Source organism: Canis lupus, chromosome 34 (assembly GCF_003254725.2).
Source record: "Canis lupus dingo isolate Sandy chromosome 34, ASM325472v2, whole genome shotgun sequence".
Lineage (NCBI taxonomy): Eukaryota > Metazoa > Chordata > Mammalia > Carnivora > Canidae > Canis > Canis lupus.
Genome location: NC_064276.1, coordinates 25,121,319 through 25,128,143, shown reverse-complemented (window position 1 = coordinate 25,128,143; position 6,825 = coordinate 25,121,319). Strand labels below are relative to the sequence as shown.

Here is a 6,825-nt window from a genome sequence, read left to right as displayed (position 1 = left end):
GGCGGGGCTTCGCCGTCCGCCGCCCCCGGGGACTGTCGCGGTGCCTCCCCGCGGCCTCCCGCCCGCCGAGCGCCCCCCTGTGGGCTCCAGCCCCGCTGTGGTTGCGGCGCCGCGCAGCTCCGCCCGGGAAAGTGCGGGCCTCCCGTCCGGCTGGAGGCCGGGCGCCCCCTGCGTGACCCGGCGTGGCCTGGAGACGCGGAAGACGCGCCCCCGTTGTGGCGGCCTCGGACTGCTGTTAGCGCTCACACCTTTGATTGAACACCTAATGATGTGTCAAGGGACGTGCCGGGTACAAACGTCAGGAGACGAGCTCTCGGACCTCCAAGAGTTTGCAGTTTAGTTGGAAACAATGACAAAAGCTGGTACTTGAGAAAAAAAAAAAAAAAACTATGATGAATGGATGAGTGTGGTGAGCATAGTTTGTGAATGTGGCATTAGTTTTTAAAGATTTTATTTATTGGGCAACCCCGGGTGGCTCAGCGGTTTAGCACCGCCTTCAGCCCAGGGCCTGATCCTGGAGACCCGGGATCGAGTCCCCACGTCGGGCTCCCTGCATGGAGCCTGCTTCTCCCTCTGCCTGCGTCTCTGCCTCTCTCTCTCTCTCTCTCTCTCTCTCTGTCTCTCATGAATAAATAAATAAAATCTTAAAAAAAAAAGCGAGGAAAGAATTACTAGAACAAAGAATTTATAGAGTCTCTGATACTGGCAAGGAAGTTGGTGTTAAGAAAGGGGTACAGGGAACAGTGGCATTATTTTTTTAAAGATTTTATTTATGAGAGAGACACAGAGAGAGAGAATGAAAATTACCTATTAAATTTGCAAATGTCAGTATTACATAGGCACTTAGAAGTATGACTCAAAAGTTCAGAAATAAGATCTAGGTTGGAAATAAAAACGTAGAAAATGCAAGCATACCGATTGTTTTTACATTTATGGAAATATCACTGAAGGATTGAATAGAAACAGAAACTACAATATTGCAAGGTCAGCAAGGTGAGGAGAAACTACCAAAAGGGGATGCAAAAGGAGCTTGCAGGGAGGAAGGAGAACCAAAAATAAGACACAACAATTGATCATTGGATTTGGCCACTTGACAGTCATTGATCACATAGACAAGGGAATTTTTGAAGTAGTGGGGGATGAAAGAATATATATATATATATATATATATATATATATATATGACATATATATATAACATATATATAACATATAATATATAATATATATTATATAATGATATGTAATCATTAAATAAAAAAAAAAAGAATTAGTGAAAATGAGCCGGTCGTGCTGCCTGTTTCAGGGGATGGGTTACTGGAAGGAGGGGGAGGGGTGGGTAGAAGGGATAATAAAAATGCTAGCATGAACCAGAACTGGATGTGTGTGTGTGTGTGTGTGTGTGTATTTGGGATTGAGAGAAGGAATCCAAGAGTAGCAACGCTAGAGCTGTTCCACAAAGAGCCATGCAAGGTTTTTTTTTTAGCAGAATGGCAAGAATACACGATTTGTGTTTTTAGAAATTCAATCTGGCAGCACCACCCGATCCCCGCCCCCTTCTCGACCCACATTTCTGCGTGTCTCAAGGCTTTACAAAAAGGATTTTGAGGGTGACAGTCCTAGAGATCTAATTACAGCGAGGAGTACTAAGTATCAGGAAGATTAGAGGTGGCAAGGGCCTGCAAGAGGAAATATGGACAGAGCAAAGGAGACAGTAAGTATTTAAGAGGTGAAACAGGGATGTCTTTGTGAATGGCATACAAGGTCTGAAAGAAACGGAGTCAGTGTTTCCCAGGTATCTAGCATAGGCCTCAAATAGAGGTCGGAGTATTGGAGGAGAGGGGGGGAGAGCGTCAGAGGAGATTGATTAGTTTGGAGCTTGTGGCCTTTGAAATATCCGCACATGAGGTCTCCACTTTGCACCTCCGGTTCTCTCTTCAGTTCTAAAGAGCAGCACCCAGTCCAATGAAACAGTTTTGCCAAGATGTCTAACAATTGCATTTTCCCAATTACAGGGATCACTTCTCTGTCCTCGTTTTACTTCTCCTCCTCAGTTGATGCAGTTGACAGTCTCCTCCTTTATGGCCACTTGACGCTATCTTGACGCTATGTTTGCTTCGTTTTCCTCCTAGTCGACTAGCCTGTCATTTGCTGTCTCATTTATCAGCTCCTCTTTTTTTTTTTTTTTTTTGATTTGCATCCTTAATGTTCAAGTGCTCCAAGACCCAGTCCTGGGCTCTCTTTTACTCATCCAGTCCCATAGCTTGAAAGATCATCAGTATTTCTGCTGTCCATTAGGTAGCCATCCCTGTGTGTGGCTATTGAGCACTTGAAGTGTGGCTACTAATTGAGATGTACTGTACGTATAAAATACACGCCAGCTTTCAAAAATTTTGTACGACAAAAAGAAAATATGATGTTGTTTTTTATCCTGATTGCATGTCAAAATGATACCATACATATATTGGGTCAAACAGGATATTACAATTAATTTTACCTGCTTTTAATGTGGCTGCTAGAAAATTTTAATATGTATATGTGGCTTACACACATACATACGTGTATATATGTATACAGAGAGAGAAAACGAAGTGGTGAAATGTTAACATTTAGGGGATCTGGGTTCCAGATATATGGAAAACCTTATACTAGTCTTTCAACTTTTCTGTGAGTCCTATTACGGTATGACCTATCGATAGTCAAGCAGATTGACTTTATAATTACCATGTAATGGAAAAACAAGAATGAGGGCATAGGTATAGACTATTACCTGGGACGCAACATAGTTAGATTGACCAGCCACTTTCATTGGTGTGACAATGTCTGCAGCCTCTGAAGCAAAGTTAGCCCATAGAAAAGAGACTAAGGTTCTCTTGAAAACCTTAAGTTAGTCTAGATTCAGCTTTCACCTGCCTTTACTATCTACCACTCCTCCAGAGGGCTGGGTGGCTTAGAACATTCCTCGTATTTCCATCCTATGCGGAAGCCAGGCTGAAAACCGCATTAGTCCTCTTCAGTGACTTCTTTCCCTCTGTGGCCCACATCCACCCCACCTCCCCACACCCCCACACTAGCAGTTTGAGTTTTCTAATGTGGGGCAAGAGTGAGGAGTATCTGGTTCTGCTTGGGATCCCAGACACAGTAATAAGTGAGCTTGATCTCTAAGAATGTAGAAGATTCAGGGGCCAGGGGAAGGGATTAAAGTAGTTAAGGCAAAACACAAAAATACTACCATATACAAAGACTTAGAAAGGGATACAAAAGCACATCAACTGCCATTCTATTTGGAAGATGTGCAAAGGAAAGCTTTGGAAGTCTGGTAAAAATAACTAGATTGATTTAAATCATGGGACTAAATAGTGTAGGATGAGATTACCCTTATATTTCAGAATTGAATTGGCAAAACTGGTAGCCCAGAAAATGGGAAGGTACCCACTAGGAGTTCTGGGGAGCATTGGCTAATTCATATAGTAATCATTCTTTAACTGTCTCCTTTAGTTTTTTCATTGTTTTATTTCGGGGGGAATTTTTTAACATTACCATCATGATCTGAGAATCTGTTTCTTCCATATATTTTGCCTGATACCTTGCCTTTGACTGTCTCCAGTGTGGAGAAAGCTCTTCCCTCAACTCTCAACTCTGGGACTCAGGTAATGCTATTTTTTATTCCTTAACATTTCTCTCAAAACTATGTTTGCAATATTTCGAAATCCACTTGAATATCTGCTTCCTTTGCCCAGAATATAAAATTCACTCTTTTATAAAGAATTAGGTAGCGTGACATAAAGCTGAAATGATGTTTTTATTAGACATGATTTAAAAGTTGATTGAAATAGAAGTGATTTTTCAATAAGAAAAGATACTTAGTATATGACTTGGACTCATTGCACATTTCTGCACCTTAATTTTTCCATCAGCAAAAATCATATTTGTGACCTGCATACTTATTGGGTTGCCAAGGTGATTGTGAGATTTTTAAGAATGTTAATTTAATGTCTTCATATGGAAAGAATATGAATGATAGTGAGAAATAAATACTAGTCTTAATGTTTTCTAAATATGAAGTTTTGCATCTAAAATAATTAAAGCCAAAGAGCAGTCTTTATGGATCTGATCCTCTATGGCCAAACTTTTTTTATAAAGATCTAAAATAATGTTTGCATGCTCAGTAAATGATGCTTTTTATTATATAGAAAAATGCCTAAGAACCATTTAGATTTATTATATTCACCTCCAATAGAATAATTCTGTTGTTTTCCTCATTTGTTTATGGCAAATTTGAGTCCTGAAGAAGCAGAATAAATAATTCACTGGGGTTTCAATACAAATTAGTGAATAAACAAAAATTAGACCATAAATTGCTGTATGACCTACTTGAAAGAACTGGTTAAAAGAAGGAAAGAGATTGCAAAAGATATTATGTTAATATATATAACTATTCCACTGAATGAAAAAAATTATTAAAAATACAAAAAGTATAGACCTATTGGAAATATATGAGGCAATATGACAAAACAATAATAAAGAGATACAGAATAAAGAATTACAAGATGAGGATGAAAAGAAAAGAAAAGATTAACACCACCAAAACCAGCCCCTTGGGAAAAAAGCTTGAGAAAGTAAATATGAGCATGTTCCTAAAGAAACACAAGAGATTTCTTACTGGGAAAAGTAGGTACTGGGAAAGAGAGCTCTTACACCTCAGTGGTCAGAGCTGCTGACCCTTGGGTCTCAGTGAGACACGTAGAACCAAAATGTGTATGAGTGTAAAGTATAAGAGTAAATACATGTGTTTCTATTCATATGCAGACCCCCAGATTGGCACATCCTTATTATCTGTTTTGAAAACTAATTAAAGAGAAGGGGCCTGCCTCCAAAGATATGAAATTGGGATGTCAGGATGAGGAGAAAGGCTGGTAAATTGGAAACAAAGATAGGTACCATGCCCAAGATGAAATGCCATCTCAAATTTCCCTAAATTTCTATTGCCAGTGACTATATTTATGCCCTTCAGACTTCAGTTTTTAATAAAGATATGTTTGTCTTACTATGATAGTTTTTAATCTATGTATACATATGTATATATATATCTCAGTTTATTTCTATTTTTCTTTTTATGTGTCCAGCTATGTAGTCATCCATATGCCTACCTCTACCTGTACATTTATCTATTCATCTATCATGGTTATGGAAGTCTGTTTCATAGACTTGTGCACGTACTTATGAATAACATACTGAGGAAGAGAAAGAATGAAAAAAAAGAAAAAATAAAGCTATCAGAGGAACAGCCACAGGAAGTGTACATAGACACACCTTAACACAGATTTGTAGTTACTGCCGCAGCTCATTCTTTTCACCTGGTCTGTGATAATTTAAATGTTTTTCCTTTGCCCCTGGAACAAAGTGAAGCTTTGTCAGTAGACAGCACAGGAGAGACATCTTAGGCTGAAAGGCACATGCTCATTCCAGGGATAAGTGTGGGCAACCTTTTCAGTGCCCAGTTCCTACAGCGCAGGTGCAAGTATCAAGGAACCCACAGCTTAACAGAACAAGCAAATCTATAAAGTCATGAATATAACAAAGCTGTACAACAAAGATAACCTCTGAAATTTAAAGTGAGAAGAAAAATTAAAGGATGAGAAAAAAATTAAAACAACCAGCCCGTGGGAAGAATGACAACAGAAAGGGAAATGTGAGCACACCACTGCAGATGCGGAGCAGGTTTTATCATTTGGGAAGTAACAAGATCTTCTCCACTCTAAGCTTGAAATTTAATTTAAATCAACACACACCTACATCAAACAGATCATTGTAAAATCTTGGAGTCAACAAACTCACTGGACTCGGGTCCACCTGTTGCATCTATATTCAAGCATAATTTGTCTGTAAATACTGCAACATGGCAGAGTCAATGTGTGTTCAATGCAGACATCTAAACGTAAACACAATTTATTATCTGTTTTGGATCCCTATGAATGTTTGTATGTATCTACCTTTCTCTCTATTGAGAGAAGTGACCCGCCACACATAGAATCCATTAGTGAATATTTCCACAGGGCTGGCCCAGGGAAGACAAAGACTTAAAATGCCTTCCTCACCCATCTCTATGATCCCTGAGTCAGCACAAATTTCTAGTACTAAAGTTCAAACTATCTCCTGGATTAGGTCGAAAAACAACGTTAATATAGATGTCAATTATTAAAAGTTGTTTCTCTCTAACGACATATCCTGAAAAATCCTCCATATCCCTTCTTATAGATCTTATTCTTTTTTTATACCTGTGTAATACTATGTGTTATATATGTACTATAGTTTATTCAACCACTTTCCTATATTTGGGCATTTATTAAGCATTCAATATTTTGCAATTACAAATCATGTTGCATTGAATAATCTTTGCATATGTATTTTTATATTGCTGGAAGTTTCTGTTCAGGCTGACATGCAATTGCTGAGTCAAAGGATAAGGCCTATATGGTTTTGTTAGGTATTCCAAATTTCCTTTTAGAGGGGTTGTAATACTATTTGCTGTGAAAATACCTGTTTCCCACAGCCTCACCGAGAGACTGCATTGTCAAGCTTTTGAGATTTTGCCTATTTAGACTGGCATATGCAGCATAGATTTATAAAAAATAACAAAGAAATGTTTACAGTAGTGGATATAAATTTTTAAAGACAGAAATCATTGGCATTTGGATTGGCATATTCAGCTATTTAGAACATCTGTCTCCAGATGCTCTTTCTTTGTTATATCAGAGGTAAGCTCTCTCTCACATAAGCCAATAAAGCTGTTTGGCCAGTGGAGGTCACTCTAGTGCTACTTTA

At 38.8% G+C, this 6,825-nt stretch overlaps 1 long non-coding RNA gene across 3 annotated transcripts; it reads left to right on the top strand.

Annotated features, from left to right (window-relative positions):
- On the top strand, positions 1 to 5,609 carry LOC112645846 (uncharacterized). Of its 3 annotated transcripts, none has more exons than XR_003127292.3 (4): positions 1 to 362; positions 1,521 to 1,714; positions 3,608 to 3,650; positions 5,127 to 5,609. It is a non-coding gene; the product is annotated as an uncharacterized LOC112645846 (long non-coding RNA). The 3 variants fall into 3 exon arrangements; XR_003127289.3 differs by having other exon boundaries at positions 1,490 to 1,714; XR_003127291.3 differs by having other exon boundaries at positions 1,487 to 1,714.
- Positions 5,610 to 6,825: the final 1,216 nt, after the last annotated feature.